The following is a 17,296-nucleotide window of genomic DNA, read 5'->3' on the forward strand; positions in this document are numbered from 1 at the left end:
GACCGATAATGTTACGCTCTTTGCCTTGCGTTCGCACCATTGAACTTTGGCCCTCGACGGTTGGCGGAGTTGATAAGGTGCGTTGTTAATTAGGCTGTGGTTTTTGCTATCGCAGCTACACCGCCGGTTCGTGCCGGTTGAGACCGGATGGTGCGTTAAGTGCTTAAAAAATAGCATCCACCATCCGTCCCGCGCGCCCAGGGTTAATGATGATGGCGGTGCGATTCGCGACGTGGAGCGTGCGTGGTGGGTGGGACTGGTGGGTATCCTTTTAGCAACTGGCCAAACTACCTTTCCACGAAAGGGAATGATGAATGTCTGCCCATAAATGTACGAAACGCGTGTTTGAGGTTGCGTTTCGATGATGAAGCAGCAGGGTATTGTGCTCGGGGAGATTATTATTCGTGTTGTTTAAAGGTGGCCACCAAACGCGTCGCACAAGGTGTGTGTGTGTGTGTGTGCAGGAACAGAAGTGAGAGATTGTGTTTTTTTCTATACCATTTATTGTTACTTTACTCCCACCCACTTTGCTGTGTCTGTGCTTTATGGCGCTTAGATATGCTCCGGCGTGTTCCGGTGCGCACAAAGCAGGTGCGTTCACAATGGCTCGCGCGCTCGTCAGTTATAATTCTCGTTAATGAATTAAGCGTTAAGAAGGTGGTGGGAGAGAAAACAAAACAAAAAACAGAGCGAAAAATTGTGGAAATATGTGTGCGTGTGTGTGTGTGCCTGTGTGCGGCTCGTGTTGCCATTACCGATCTTTATTAATAGCAAAGTGGGCTTCCATTGTTATCAGGCACGGTGAAAGTATCACATTTATGTTTTCGCGCAAAGTTTGATCATTAAAACCGACGGCAGGGAGAGAGTGCGAGAGAGAAAACGGTAGAAATGGTTGCATAAAAACATATCGCGAAGGTGCCATAAAAAAGGAAGTCATTAACCGAATGAAAGATTGATTACGACGCTTCGTGTTACGAGAGAGAGAGAAAGGAAGAGTGGAGGTATTTTTCTTTTGAAGTTGCGCCATAAAACACGAGGTTTGATTTACGAACGAGCTGTACAATTGTTGAACGGCCCTTCACATGCACTCAGCACTAAGATTTAGTGCTAAGTCAAAAAATCCATTTCCCTTTTGGAATAACACATGCATATACCTTTCACCTAACCTTTTAATTTTATAACGCGCAAGTGTGTGCGTGTGTGTGTGTGTGTGAGAGACATAATAATTTCCCCCCACGCCTAACAAGCTCTCTGAAACGCCACCGTCTAAGCGCAACACCTTCATCGGTGAAAAGATTTAATGACGGTTTAAATGTGGCTCGTGAAAATTATTTTCCCACTTTTCGTCATAGCGCCGCACACCACTAGGGTGGTGGGTGGAGGTGGAAAAGAAAGAATGTCTATTCCCCCTGTCATTTTAAATTAGATGCATCGTAAATTTGGTGCGTGAAATTAGAATTCTCACAGTGTGTGTGTGTGTGGGGTGCCAATGGCGCCACGGTTTTGTTTACCTTTCGGCACACTGTATTTTTTACTTGTCCGTCTACGGCTTTGTTCGGGGAAGTAATTCCACACAACGGATGGGATTAGTATGGTTAGCGGGAGGGGGGGTGAAATTTCTACGACTAAACCTCTCCCCTGCCGGCTTTTGAGCGTTATGATCCGTGCGTTTTGTTTTGAGTTTTCATATCAATTTAATCATTTACGTAATAGCTCTCGGGTCTTTGTCGTTGCTGGCGAGCTGTAGCCATGCAAAACCCGTAAATGGGTACGTCTGGCAAAGTAAAAATATTGTATTGTTTCGTAATAGAATTAGTGGGGTAATTGGACGGAATTGGATCCATCTAGATAATTGGAAAAATGCTATTAAAAGTATAAGGGGGAACGATCTTAAACGCAACAAAATAGAATATGGAAAATGTGACTGCTGTGACTACCATTGAAGGTATTTTTATTGATTTGACAAGTAACATGGATTATGTTTTTCTTTAATGATAAATATTTACTCCGGGCTGTGCTTCAGCCATACATTTTTTTATTTATATTGTGCCAATAACAAAAAATAATGCTTTTTTTAACAATTTCAATGCTCAATAGCAACAAAGCCTAAATGGACTAAATGTATTAGCAACAACAAAAAGGGATATCCAAGAAATCGTTTTCGATTTTTTTATCATCGTTCTGTCGAGAAATACGTAAACATTAAGGAAAACCCCATTTCGTTTAAAATAAACACACCTCACCGTCCGCGAAACTCCCCCATTCCACCACGCGTGTGTGTGTGTGTCTAGTTGGTTTGTTGTTCTTTAATTTTACTACAGCAAATTCGCCATCTGCGTTACACCCGCGAGCATCTCGCATACAAATCGAATCATAACAAAGTCACCGAAACACCGATGTAATGTGACCAACAAATCCATCATCGATATACCGATACTGTTTGCTTGTCTCTCTCACTCTCCTTCTATTTCGTTGTGTTGTTTTGTTTTCCCGCACCAACAAGTCCAAACAACGAATGTTTACGTCCCATTAGTAGCTGTACCCCGGACTGTGGAAACGGAAGAGCAGCAACTTCCTTTCCCTCCCCGGTACGACGTGGTTGGAAAGACGTTTGCGGTGTTGGTAATTGCTGGGATCAGACAACAATTTCAAAAGCGGCCCGACAGTGAGAGTGGAGCGACGGGCGACGGCTTTAATAATCATTTCCGTGCATTAGCGCGACAGGAAAAGCCCCGCAGCGTGATTGTTATTGTAGCGAAAAATTGGGCAAATCCCGCGCATCCCCGCTGAAGGTTTTAAATTGCTGCGCGGGTGTCTTTCGAACCGACCTGACCCGCGGGCATCTCCCAAACCAGAGTTTGGGATGAAGTGCAGGTTGAACTATTTTTAAAAGCAAAAATTCACATCACACAGCAGCAGCAGCAGCCGCACCACCACGACGGTGGTTTGTTGATCTTTGCCGTGGTCGGGTCGGGCTCTCGTGGGATGGAGGACAGTATTTTTAGCACCACTACAGGCCGACGAACGCCGCGCAAAATGTCGCACATTTGGGCGAGCAAATCGAACACCACCGTCAGGAGAGCGCATCGTGGAGAAAGTGACACACGTCGGGGGCATGCTGTACGACGGTTGAACGAACTGAATGAAGAGTGAAAATTGCATATACAAAACGGATTTTAATCCACACAAACACACGCACACACCGCTCGCGGATGATTGCTACTGGATTGGATCGATAGCACAGTTAATTAGCGAAAAGCTCTTAAGCCTTTTGGTGTGGCGGGTGTCTCCTTCCCATTCCAAAACCGGCCAGCCTACACCGGCGACTATTCAATTCAAAATCTCTTCCCGAGATAATAGGCCCGTTCTATTGCATTAGATGACTTAATTCGGCATTAAACTGCACATGTGGACACTACCGCACACGGCTGCATTATGCCAGTAAAATTAGATGCAATTTCAACAAACAGCTCAGCTGAATCGTATTCCCACAGATGCATCATCATCATCACCACATGGTGCGGATTTCCCACCGGCAGAGAGGGTAGGGTGGTGGTATTACTACCACGCACTTCCACATGCACCGTGTAATTAATACCTCTCTCCCCCTTCTTACGCTCTTGCGGTGGAGATACTTCCGCTAAGTGTTCGAAAATCGTGCTTATTAATAACCCAATCAGCACCACGAGACACGGAACTCGGGGCATCGCTTGGCCTTTCCGGTCCTTCGCACCACCCTGCCTGACCGTGTAATCGTCTTCACGTGTGTGTGTGTGTGTTTTTGTTATCCCACGCCGTTTGTTGACGCAAACGAACGAGCGGAAGATGGTTGAGCAAATGTAGGTTAGTACAGCGCTGATCCCATATCTCGACGAGACAACACAGCGAGCAGTGATGATGATGATGACCACCGTTACTGCATTACTGCCCCGCACACCATGAGGGGTGCAAAGGGGGAAAGCGTGGACGGAAAAGTGACCGGCTCGTTACGATTGCTCGGGACGTGAGACCTTCGCACGCTGGTGTGCAATTTTACAGCCTGTCTCAACGGCTTGCAGACACCTTGGCGTCGGGCCAATAGGGCAATCTCTTTCGGCGGGCGGGACGAATCGATTGCAAGTGGTTTTTTGCCCCCCTGCTGCTTCCTCCCCACGAGCAGGCGTGAGAGAAGACGCACATACCCTGCCATATAATGTGTGCACTAAGCGAGGAGGAGATAAAAAAGAAGGTGATAGAAAGTGACAAAAATTGTCGGGGCTGATCGTCGTCTCGGCTGCGGCGGCGACGGACGTGCAACTCACACACACACACATACATTCAGCTGTAGGATGGGAAGGGGAGGGGTTTCCCTACTCGTTCATCTTTTTGCCCGGTGTTGCACGTCCCGAATCCTCTTTTGACACCTGTCACTTAGCGTGCTATTACATTTAGCTGCCGCTGTGTGGGGATTTTGTAAAATGGGATAGTGTGGGAGCGTTCCTTCTTTTATTTTGCTTGTGTGTGTGTTTTGTTTGCTTTCTCTAACCGCTTGCAAGTAATTTATAGTATATTTCTGCATCACTACATTGGTCGGGTTGGACATTCCCCCGCTTTCCTAATGGAATTGAAACTCGACCACAGAAATCCATTTAATTTTGATACAAAAAAGGCAGTTTTTTATACGTTTAATCGGAAAACTTTCCTCTCTCGACGGTGTGGGTGACGGTGGTAAAAGAACGAGTTTGCTTGAACGATTTCAGCAAACTACGAAATCGAACTTGTGCTTACTCATCGAAATCAATCAACACGTTTCATCACATTGCCGTTTCTACTTTTGAAGCACATTACCGAACGCCAGCATAACGAACGAGCAGCGAGCAGCAAAAGCATTAGTTGTGATGCCAAAAGTTTTACACCTGCACGAAGGGGAAACGATGGCAACGAGGTTCACAAGGATAAGCTTCACCTCAATGCGCTGATTCTGGGGAGCTCGGTTTCTGCTTCACTACAATGGTTTTGTGTAACGCGCTGTTCGTTGCGCTTGCGAAGAAATCCGGTTCGAAGGACCAAAATTTCGCCATTCGCCAGCACTTTTAGAGCGTGCACCAGGATTTACGTGGACGTATGTGTGTGTGTGTTGTTGGCGTCTATTTTGAAAATCGATTAATTGAGCCTTTAAGTCGATAAATCTCTTAATCCACCCACCTCGCAAAAGCGAATCGAGCGAATGTCTTTTTATGCGGTACGTGTCAAGATGATCGATTTTATTGAATGATGATGACGATGATGATGGTGTTCACTTTGATAGACAGCTAGCTGGAAGCTATTTCTAACCTCCAGCATGAAGCGCATTCGACCCGAGTGTATTCGAAAAGAAAACATCAAAATATATCACTTCTCTCGCCATCGAAGGTGGAAGAAAAATAATATTTATTTTAGTGCTCTCGAAAGGAATGTAAATTTCAAAATAATAGTATTAGGTACTTTTCTGGTCAATGGCAAGATGGTGCTTGTAAAAACATCGGTTCACAGCGTCCGCCACATACAAATCAAGCGAACCAGCATCGAAACATCTCCATCAAATCGTCATTCGAGCAATGGACCAGAGCAGAGTGCAGCTCAGGGACCGATCCATCCTTCTCTATTCTCTGCTCTAAATCCGCTCTAATCCTTATGCGAAAACATCAACATCCGAGATTTGCCGTTCCAGCGCGTTGCGACTCGTGTTCCCTTCTCCCTTCTTTTTACGCCGAGCCCGGCAACGGACACACCCAAGTGATCACTTTTTGATGACAAATTGACGATTGACTCGACTGGGTGGGAGGGAAACGACCGAAACGGGAATAGGAAGGTGAAAGCGGAGGGGAGGTTTCACACAGTCACACCAGAGACCAACGCGAAACATTCATTGGAGGGCGCTCGACAGACGGAATCGACAGGCCGGATCCAGGGCCCGGGTCGCTAAGTGTACCGGAAGTGTCGTGGCGGAGGTGACGACCATGAAGCTAGGGCAACATTATTACCCATCGGCGGCAGCGTGTGTATCCACTCGACACTGCGCAAGCAACAAGGGGCAGCGGCCTACAGTAGCAGCAGCAGCAGCAGCAGGCGCTGGCTGCATGCAACAGCAAACACACACACACACATACATTCCTTATGATTTGCTTTTCCGCCCAGCAACCACCGCTTGAGAGTGGTAGGTTGCTATGGGTTGCCGTGATTTTTCGCCACCACCACCATCGGTTTCGGTCCATACGGAGAGACCTTTCACCGGATGCGAACCAGAGACAGCACCAGCAGCAGCCATTTTCTCTCTAGCCTAGACCAAACCATGCCTCAAACGTCGGGCGAGTCGCAAAACGCAAAACCGAATAGGGAAATAGGTAGAAGAAGAACGTTTTGCTATGTTTATGATGGATTTCGCTATCAATATCGCCCTGCCTGACGATGTGGTGTGTGTGTGTATGTGTGGCTGAGTGAGTGCGTCACACGGGAATCCATTTGTATATGTGTGTGTGCGTGTCCTTTGGTGCGTATGTGTGAATGCGATAGTATTTATTTATTGCCATTTCACAACATTGTCGCTGTCGGCGCTCTACAGCAATAACAACAATAAAAATATTCTTCCTTCTCTCTCTCTCGCACAGCGCCACACATACAGCCACATAAACGCACCTAACAACATAATTTTATCGCTCTCTTTCTCTCTCGCTCTATTTCCCTTTCGCTCTCTCGCACACACACCCACAGCCAGGGGAGCTTTTTCAGGGAGAGAGAGAGTGTGTGTGTATGTGTGCATGTGCGGTGCTCTCGCTTATCAATCGGTTTTATTTGCTGTGTCGTGCTCTGCATCCCTGTCCTTATCTGTCGCTATGGTTGGGATGATGGGGCTTTTTTTTCTTCTACTTCTCTATATTCAATATCACTTCAGTTCGGTCGCTATGCTTACTCGCTATATGCTCTGTTGTGTGCGTGCCTGGACTATCCCCGTCTGCCAACACCCCCTCCCCCCCGCCCTTCTCTCTCCCCCCAGTTGTGTTCAACCTTCGTTGGAGGATGGATGGAAAATTGATTTTTAATTACTCCACCCAACACTCAACGAGGGGAGGGCAATGGGAGTTGGAGTTTTCGCTGCGTAACAGGCATAGGTCAGTAGCGAGAGGGACAACGAGGCGGGCGAGGGATGATGGGGAGGGAGCAAAGGCTGTGCAGCTGTTTCTCCCTTGCGCGGGTTGTCGAACACGGTCATGAAAAGCGGCACCAGAAGATTTTCCAAGGTTTTAATCAATGCTTTGCTGTGATTTTTATTCATCGGGGCGAGGATTTCTTTACAATTAGGCTTTTTTCCTATTATTTTTAGACCTGTACCTACAGTGTCTTAAACTGCTGCTTTGCATAACAAATCGCAAAGCAGCGAATGTGGGGATGAGGGGGAGGAAAAATCGTGACAAACAAGCACCCATATCGAGCCTGTTATAAAACCGTCCCCGTCTCCATGGCAAACACACGGGAGCTCGGTGGCGCTGCGGCTCTGAGTGTATGTGTGTGTGTGACAGGTAGAAGAATCCGCGAGATGAGTCTCCTTCACTTTCTTCCTCCCTGCTTTTCCTGCCCCCCACCTCCCCCCTCATCATACCATCTCTCCTCTCCCGGTCGTCAGCGAAACAGAGAAAGAAAATAGCTCAATTTTCTCGACACGCACACACACGCTACCTTCCCGCCAGTGCCACCCGTCGCTGGCAGAGGGAAAATATGAAGGATGAGAACGTTACACGGTCGTTACATATATTAACTGTGTGCGTTAGCTACCCACCCAGCGGGTACACACCCATACAGGCGCGCATACTAGCGTCAGCGGAGAGTCAGTGTCATCCGTCAGATGGAATGGAAGGGATTTGCGCGCTCACAGATGATAGCGAAGGGATGGCGAGGTTGGCTTTCTGCCCAGCAGTGAGTCCCCCCCCCCACGTTTTTCTCTTGCAAAACTTACACAGCACGCAACGCTGTGAGGAAGACCAAGAACGGCCAAGCAGTGAACGCGCTTTTACCACACAGCCACATAAACAACGCGCTGTTTACTCGCTCTCTTTCCCTTGGTTCCTTCCATCCCTATTTTCGGTCTTTCTTCTTCTTGCGCGCTAAACAATAGCGCGAGGCGTACGGCGCTCCCCACCGCGAGAGAGAGCGAGAGAGAGAGAGCGAGAGTGCACTTCGGAGAAAGCAGTAAACAGTGAGAGAATGAGATTGAAGGAGAAAGAGAGCGAAAGAAAGCCCTAGGTTTCGTTGCTGGGCGTTTTGAACTCATCGCAGCATCCCGCGGCTTCCACCCCCCCCCCCCTCCATCTTCCCCTTGCATGAGGAGGACGACGTGCGAACGCGTGTAGTTGTGCCGTGCTCCAACAGCTTGTTGTTGGTTGTTGATAACGCTTTCGCTCGTTGGTGTTGGTGTTGGAGCAGCAGCAGCAGGAGCAACTACTTCATTGCCCGTTGCTACGCGCTGCTCGGAACGATTTCACTCTCTTGCTCTCGTTCGCTCGCTCTTTCTCCAGCATCTCTCCAGCAAACACAGGGCCACATCCCTTGGTGATGATCGTCCATCGCCCGTGGTGATGCTTTGCATACTCTGGCCTTATTTCTTACGTCAAGCAAAACAACTAGAAGGGAAGTACAAAAAAAAAAAGAAGAAACGTACAAAACCCGCTCATACAGGGATTTCAACCCCCTTCTCCCACTCCCAACGCTATTCCCCTCCCTTCAAAAAAAAAAAAAGGATAGCGAAAGGGAGTCGGATTGCTGGCCCGGTTTTTGTTTTGTCATTCATTTTTATGTTTGTTTGTTTTTGCTTCGGGTTCTTATCGCTTTCATTTTGCTACTACTTTTTGCCCACTTTTTGCTCGCTCAACGCTCAACCCTTTTTCTCGCTGCTCGCTGGGTAAGCTGTGAGCCATCTTCTAGGCCCTGTGCAGCTTAGCCGCAGATGGAGGATGAAATGTTTAAAGTTTTATATTTTAACACCTTTAGGGGGTATGGTCCCGCGGCTGGGTGTGCTGCTGCTGTGTGCTGATAGAGAGCTAGTGTGCCATCATCGGCACGTGGTGTGTGGTCGGGGAGGGGGGAGGGGCGGTGGAGTGGAAAATTCTTCAGATAAAACCCCTTTTCTAAATGAAACGCATCTCAAGCCTACCTCGGCTTTCACCGTGGATGTGAAGGATACGAGCGGTGCGTGAGGAAAAGCCAGCCAGCGTGTGTACTATAATACGACTATCAACGCGGGGCTCAACGCAATGGGGCTTGTGTTGACTGACACAACGGCACATAGTGTGTGCGCTCTAGCAACATCATTAAATAACTCAGCCAAGCATACAGCAGCAGCACACACAAAGACACGCGCTCTTGCTTATACAGCCCCTGAAGTAGGGGCAATTGTTTTATGACTTCGCTTTTCATTCTAAACCACTCGAAGCAGCGCTGAAAGCTGCGTAGAAAGCCCTCATCCACCTCTATCCCTTCCAACCGTTTCCCCCCTTTCACACCGTTTGCGGTCACTGTCGGAATTCCCTTCGCATGTGTGATATTTTGCCCCACCAGACACGTGCCCACCCACACAAACCCCATGCCCACCCACGCTCCATGGAGACGCCTGGTCGTTTATTCGCTTGTTTATTTTTTGTACGTCGGGCTTGCGCTTCGTTTTAAAGGAATAAAGGGGGGCGCAAAAGGTGAAGATTGATCTAGCCTTACCTGGAAGATGTAATTTCTTTGGTCTGCGTTTTAGAGGTTTTTCCCGTGTGTGTGTGTTCCGCTTTACCTGCTGCCAACTCTCGCACTGCTTGCTGCTGCTCGCCGCCCTTTACGGTTTGTGTGTATCGGTAAATTGAAACGTGTATCGGTCGGGGTTCGGTCTTTCACCGACTTTAAGACCCTTTTTCGTCAAGCACCGTACACACAAACACCCATACGCACACCGACACTTACACTGCCACGAACACACACTCGCTCTCACACGGTTAAACACCACCAGCACATTCTTTTGCAACTTTATCGTGGCTTTTGAGGGGGGCTACTGCTGCTGCTGCTGCCGCCTCCGCCGTTTGCTAAACCGAACACACGTCACCCAGCACTTTACCACGACCCCTCAGTCGTTTCGGGAAGGGTACATATGTGTATCGAAAACGCACTCTGTGATGTATCAGCGAACGGTTTTCCCGCTCCCGCTGATAATGAATACGGGATTGAGATTGGCTTTAGAGCAAGGCGCTAAAATGACTGCGATGATACTGCGCTGTCCGACTATTATTGTCCCCCGTGTTTGGTGAATGCAAGCACAGCAGATTCGGTACAGTACGCTTTCGTCGGGCGGGTAGCTGATTCACTCACTAATCGGAAACACTCACTCACTGTGCGAAACTATTTTAATAAAGCTCTACACCTCTCACAGCGTACCTAAAACGATTTCGGTGTAATCAAAAGGAATAAGAGAAGGGAGGGAAATTACAATTCAAAATCTTGACTTGGCAAAGTATTTTAATTTCAATCACTCCTACACAGCAGCTTCAAAACAAACCAAACGAAAAAAAAACATCACAAACACGCTCTAGGTCCGTTTGTTTTTTCTTTTAAAAGGAATCTCATCAAGGTCCAAAGAAAATGCTTAAATTAATTTGCCACAACTTTTTCGCTATTCGTTAGCAGAAAAAAAAACAATCCAAACTCATCACCTTCTATCCATCCATCCATCCATACATCGGCATTGACCATCTGGCATTCTGCGCGCTTACCTGCCGGCCGCAAGTCAAATCATATAAAATGGGGAAATTGTTTTGATCCAGACACGGGGCTCACCCACCGCCACTGGCCACTTGCTGCGAACCAAACCGAAAGGACCAAAACAACAGCGTAGGAATGTAATGAAAACTGGACTCTCTGGACCAGGGCCAAACTTTTACCATCCGGCGGCATACGCTCCCACTTTCGGCATACGCGAACGCGTGGGAAGGGTAAAAGGCAATCTCCAGCTCCACTAGACAACCAAACCACACACACACACACACACACACACACACACACACACACACACACTGCGAAATGCCGATAGAAGGACGCATTTTTGCTGAACTCTAGCGGGCTGTTGGGCTTCCCTTTTTTTGGCATTATACTTTTCCCTTTTTTGTTGCTACCTTAGCACGGGGCGCACAGGGGGGTTCCGCTCTGCTCGACCAGCGACGGGAAAGGTCGGTTCCACTCTTCCGTGGAACCACTTGCGCCTTGCTTTGATCTTTGATCAGTGAAGTAAATGGGCTTTTAGAAATCGCCAACCATCGATCGCAGGATGCCGTCCGTTTTTATTTTTATCTTTTATCTATTTTGCGAAGAAAAAACGAACAACAGGGCCACTACGCCTTATGGTATTCTCTGCCAGCGGCCTCCTCGCGCCTACATTCGCACACGCAAAACAAACCGTGCGCGTGTGTACGGGTGTGCGTGTGTCTCTCCTGCCGCTCTCACGCTGTCGATTTTTGATGGAACTTTTTTATCTTTCTCATTATATACTGTGCCCCCATCCCCTCGCCAGCGTCACTGTGACACAGTTTTTCCCCACCCCAAAAAAGGGGTAGTAATGTGATTGTTTTTAGCACACTCTTTAGAACCTGCTTTCAGTATTAAAGTAGGCGACGGCGGCGAGTGTTTTTGGAGAAGCTTTTCTCCGATTTTCCCTACGAGAGCAGCGTTAAAGCGCACCCAACCAGCTCCAGATCTTGTTTGCTCCAGTTTCGGGGAGGGAAAAGCGAACAAAAAAGCAAGCTTCTCTGCCGTTTCGACTTGAGGCCGTCCGAGTACGGCGGCACACAGCAGCGCACAACAGCGCGCTGAACAGCCGAAACATCCCTCCCAGAAAACTGCTGACTAAGACTGCTGCTGGCAGTCTTGTGGTGGGGCCTTGATGAACGATCGGAAAAAAAACGCCTCAAACACCGTTTCTAGGGGCCTTCACTTCACTGTAACTAGCCGCCACCACCACCACCCCACTCACACACGCACGCACTGTTCGGGGCTTTGCACTGGTTCGGGCAGAATAGCGGGGGAAAGCAGAACAAGGGAAAACTCACTGAGTTGAAACGCCTGGCCACACTGCCACACTGCCACACACACACACACACTCACACTCTGGTGGAGAGCAGCTTTCGAGCACTTCCGACCAGTTCGCAACGCAGACTACACCTGACTGAAATCGATGGTGACCAATTTTTGCCCTGGATGCTGCTGCTGCTGCTGCTGCTGCCTGCTCGGTGCTGTCGATGTGAGTCCTGTGCGAATTTCGTACTCGCGGCCCCGTCGTGCTGTATGATTGGCGGGTTTGGTTTTTCTCCCGCGAACGAAAGAGAGAGAGCGAGAGAGTGTGAGCGAACGAAACCGCGTGGTGTGGCAGATTTCTGGTACCCCAAAACATCGTACCTCCAGAGAGCCGGACAGAGAGAGTGAGAGAGAGAGAGGCGAATGAGATGAGGATGGGGGTTGTTGCTGTTGTTGGTTCGCGGCTGCTCGTGAACTCTGATTTTGCTCATCTTGGTTGGGATCTGCTCGTGCCCAAATTTGTTGACACTCTCACGCACACCGCGTGCAGTCTCTTTCTCCTTATGAGCTCTCTCTCTCTCTCTTGCTTTCGTTCTCTTGGGGTGAAATCTATTGTGCTTTGTACGGTACGCTCTTGGTGTTTGGTGGGTTTGGTCCTGTGTTGCTAGCGGTAAGGGGCAACAAGCAAGGGACCAGGTGGGAGAGCGTCAGATCTCACGGCTTCGAGCGAACGCATGGGAGTTAGGGCTCGAAGCCGGTAACGGGATAAGGAAATACACTTTTTTAAATTATTGTAGAATCAAATATTTATAAGAATTTATGTGCGATGTATAAAAAATTTGTTTTAACGAATGACGTGGAAAACGTAAAATTTGTATCCATTATTACAGTACGCTGTATGCTTTTTGAGTCTTTTATGCTTTTTAATATGGATTAATTCGTTATACAAAGACTTTCTTTCAGTTGCTTTAAATAAAACATTAGTAAACAAGTTCTTCTTCTTCTTCTTTTGGCTCAACAACCGTTGCCGGTCAAGGCCTGCCTGCACCACTTGTGGGTTTGGCTTTCAGTGACTTATTGATTACCCCCCATAGCAGGATAGTCAGTCCTACGTATGGCGGCACGGTCCATTTGGGGCTTGAACCCATGACGGGCATGTTGTTAAGTCGTACGAGTTGACGACTGTACTACGAGACCGGTAAACAAGTTACGTTTGTCTTTTCGTTGTAGAAGAGGCGTTTCATTATGAATATATTTTTTCTTAGATTTTGATATTCAACATGATCTTATACTGTGTGATCGTGATATGATCGTTTTGCTGAATCAAAAGATCATCTTAGCCATTGATAGCAACACAAAAAGATACAAAAACAGCGTGTAAAAACTATTGATTGTAAGATAAAAGGATTTAAGATATAATTGAACTCGATATGTTTATTGTAAGTAACTACAAATGTATAAAACAAGCATCTAATTGAAAAGAAACAGGAACGCACCAACTTCTGCAACCTGGAAACAGCAATTGTTAACAAAATGAGAAACGAAATCGCAATAGCTACCACTCTTCTAGAGCATATTATCTGCACCACATTAACTTTACATTGCTAGCTTAGCAATTTAAAATTCCTTCCCAGTTTGGTAACTTTAAATCGGTGCCATAACTTGTGACGGCTTCGTTTAATAAGCATCGGCGCGCGTCTAGTTCCCTGCCCATAACAATAAGGTTCCACAAAAAAGGGGTTGTTTGGCTTGACTGTTGTTTGTGCCGTCTTGTCACACCCTGCCTTCCTCGTTATCGCCATAGACACACACACACTCTTGAACACCATTGTCGCAAAGTAAGTGACAGTATGACCTTCAAGCTTATCTGCAGGTGCTGCTGCTACTGCTGCTGCTGCTAAAGCTGTTTATGTGTATTTTCTAAAAAACGTCCCACCTCTCTAGCCACGTTTTTTGCTGTTCGCTGTTTTCCACCCCTCTCCCCCCTTATACGCGACCCACATCCCGTATTCATCGACGTCGTTCCGCTAAATGTAGTGTAGTAATCCTGGCCTTTTTATTATTGCCAATCGACTTCGATTATCTTTCGAAAGCGGCCGATAGAGACGACGTCGCCGCCCGATGGAGCAAAGAAGGAAAGAAGAAAGCAAAAAAAAAAGAGCAAAGATATGCTGATAAGGCAGATGCAAATTTCAACTGCCATTTGAATGCTGTGAAAAACATACACAGGCACGTCAGCTTCCACGTGCTCTCGACGGCCCACTCACCACGCGACGTCCTTGGCAGCGGAGGCACTCACTGAGTGGCACGGCCCGTACCACGGCACTCATCCTTCAGGAGGGGAAAGACGGGTCGTGTGTAGTGTGTAGCTCTCAGCTGTTTGTTTACTACACACACTCCCACTGGCTGGCTGGCTGGCTGGGTTGGAACACTGGGAGAGAGAGAAAAGGCGAAACAACGAAAAAACACACGTACGCGAGACGACGGGGAGGCTCAGAAATCACTGCAATCACTCCCCAGGGGGTGTCTCTCGTCTATGTCCATGTGAGGAAGGGGTGGGAGGAACCTACACCCATACATACGGCCCTGCAAGCGCAATGCACTGGCGTGACGTAATGGCGTGGGAACTGGTCGTTTAACGCGTAGTGAGCAGCGAACGCGGTGAGCTGTGGTGAGCTATGGTGAGCTCTCACGCACACACACCTTCGTGAGATGAGCTGAGAATGGTCTCACACACCAGTGTAGACACGCTTGGTCGTAGTTGGCTTCGTTTCGGTACATTAGTTCGTACCGCTAGATATTTGGGCGCTCCCCATTTGGCAGTTTGGGAAGGAGGTTGGTTATCTCGGACACAGGAAGTGACACCGAAGATGAAGAGACTGAAGACGAGTGTAGGGCAACAAGAACATTAGTGAAGCGGGGGAGAGGAAGCGAAGTTATTGTTTAGGCGGGGAAGGAAACGGCAGGACATCAATTCTGTTACGTTTATTACCATTTACTTCAGCAGCAAATCCCGTGCTTATGGCTTTATTTTTCCGCGCCCTCCACAACGAAACGAGCGCGGATTGGGGGACTGGGCTGGGATGGGAGGCCGGAAGAGGAGCGCAAACGATGATGCGAACGCTGACAGCATCCATCCACCCCGCATGACGATGGCGGACGGTAGCTGTAGCAGCAGCAGCAGCAGCAGCACATCGTTTGTGACCAATTTGTGCCGACAGCGGGGAAACGAATGAGCCATTTCAACGAATTGATACGATTATGGGCATAAGGATCTCTCTTTCGCCCCGCGAAAGCAGCAGAGGATTTCCGAGGCGGTTGTTACGGGTAGTTTTCGGTGCTTCTTAGTTCCTTACACCTAACGGCAGCGCCCCCAAAAATGGGAAAATTCAAATGCAGCACCCTTGTGCCGCTGTGTGTGTTTTCTGTTTTCATTAGCAGCGCAAACGGTTTTCGCTCGACCAAACGGAGCAGCAACACACGGTGCTGGGTGAAGCTGTCTACATTAGCATTCGTGCACGGTGGTGGGTGGCCAAGGCGTGTTCCTTCTCCCACCAGTGGCGGAGGAGGGATGAAAATTATTGAAACCACCATCGGCCGGGGCAGATGGTGATGTTGAGTTATGGGTTAAATAAACGTTCCCCAACGTCTGCTTTTCGCCAACGGCCGAAAGAAAACATCCTCCCTCTTCCTGCCTCCGGGAAAACTTCCACGGGAAAACTTATTCTTTGGGAGAGGGGTATGGAGGTTGAGCTGAGTTAAAACTTTTCACTCCTGATCACACGTGTGTGTGTGTGTGATAGTTCCGGCAGTTCGATCGTTTCTACGCCGCAACCACAAAACCCGAAAGCACTTCTCTCCTCTCTCTCTCTCTTTATGCCAAACGGTCCCGCACTGATAGTGATGTGATTGTCACTGTTTTAACATTCAACGGTGTGTCCTTCCGAGGGTTAGGCGAGCTGTCCCTTTGCTCACATTTGTGGCCGCTGGGTATTGTGATTTATCGTACAGCTGGTCCGCTTTGGTCCGCTAGGTCCGACCGAGAATGACGCTCTGCGCTAGGCTAGCGCGGCCCAGAAGACTACCCCATCAGGGCTGGGCGCGTGTGCATGTGTGGATGTGTTTTGTTTGCATAATTGTGCGGACCGGTGGACGATTCTCGCACCGAACGGTTGGGAACGTCCAGTACGTGTGGTGCGGTCCGGTTAATGAAGCAATTCTTACACAATTCCACACCGGACCTCCGGATCCTGGATCATAATCAGTATCAGAAAGGGGCGAACGCAGTGGTGGTTTGGGGTGGCATGTCACTATCGGTGGCGTGTCGTGTTGTGCGCTCTGCCCTTCAGACTGGCCGTTTTCGTTCCGGCGCCAACAAAAGTGGAGAGGAAGGGAACACACGATTGCACAATCGAGTGTGCCGTTGATCCTTCTTTACCCTCGAGGGCAAACGGTGATGACATTGATGAATGGAATGGAAATCGAAGGGAAACGGAACGCTTTAGGAGGGGAAGAGGTGGTTGATTTTCAACACGGTCAGGGGTTAAGCGATTGGTGGTGGAGATTGGAAGGAAGGGCGCTAGAAGGAAGCTTCAGGATTGGGGCGTTTTATAACAAGCTTTCTTTGTCATAATTCTTTGCCAACTTTCTGCGCCATTTTGCAGACGGGGGTTTATTATGAAAATGATCTTGTAGCAGGAATTAGCTACATCATCAGATTTTGAAGTAATATCGTTGTTGGCGACTCATGACTTGAACATTTTTCTACATTTATATTCAAAATATTCCCTAAATTGTTGTTTCTGTAATTAATATTGATTCCCAAAATAATACAAACGTTCAAACTAAAATCCCTTGTATGACATTTGATATTAAATCCATCCTTTCTGAATATATTTCATAAAATACAAAAACACTTTTGGTAGCTTCAACTGCTTTTATTTGGTCGTCCAACCAGAGCCAGAAGTGAATGATCGTTGTTGTTCTACCTTCCATACACCGTACACTCAATACAATGAACTGGCCAGTGGCGGGCAGGTTGCCTGTTACATGTTAAGCCACTCACAAAACTATCAAACTGTCACCGAAACGTACAAAAAAAAAACAGGAGGAGAGGAGGGTTGGACAATCAAGCAGTGTAACAACCATCATCGAAAGCCAAACTCGTACGACAAAAAAAAAACAAAACGAAAAAAAAGCAAAAATCGAAAAAGAAAGAAAGCAGAAACCCTCGTGACACAAGAAG

At 47.9% G+C, this 17,296-nt stretch overlaps 1 protein-coding gene across 15 annotated transcripts in view; it reads right to left on the bottom strand.

The window, feature by feature from the left end:
- Positions 1 to 12,289, bottom strand: part of LOC121591178 (glutamate-gated chloride channel) — an 88,703-nt gene extending 76,414 nt beyond the window's left edge. For 13 of the 15 annotated variants that reach the window (XM_041911648.1, XM_041911642.1, XM_041911641.1 and 10 more), the window contains exons 1-2: positions 12,087 to 12,289; positions 9,721 to 10,422 (exon numbers count right to left, since the gene is read on the bottom strand). The gene's annotated coding sequence lies outside the window, so the exon portion shown is untranslated. The remainder of the gene's footprint in view (positions 1 to 9,720; positions 10,423 to 12,086) is intronic. The other 2 variants (XM_041911637.1, XM_041911638.1) reach the window with 2 other exon arrangements.
- Positions 12,290 to 17,296: the final 5,007 nt, after the last annotated feature.

Source organism: Anopheles merus, chromosome 2R (genome assembly GCF_017562075.2).
Source record: "Anopheles merus strain MAF chromosome 2R, AmerM5.1, whole genome shotgun sequence".
NCBI classification, from domain to species: domain Eukaryota; kingdom Metazoa; phylum Arthropoda; class Insecta; order Diptera; family Culicidae; genus Anopheles; species Anopheles merus.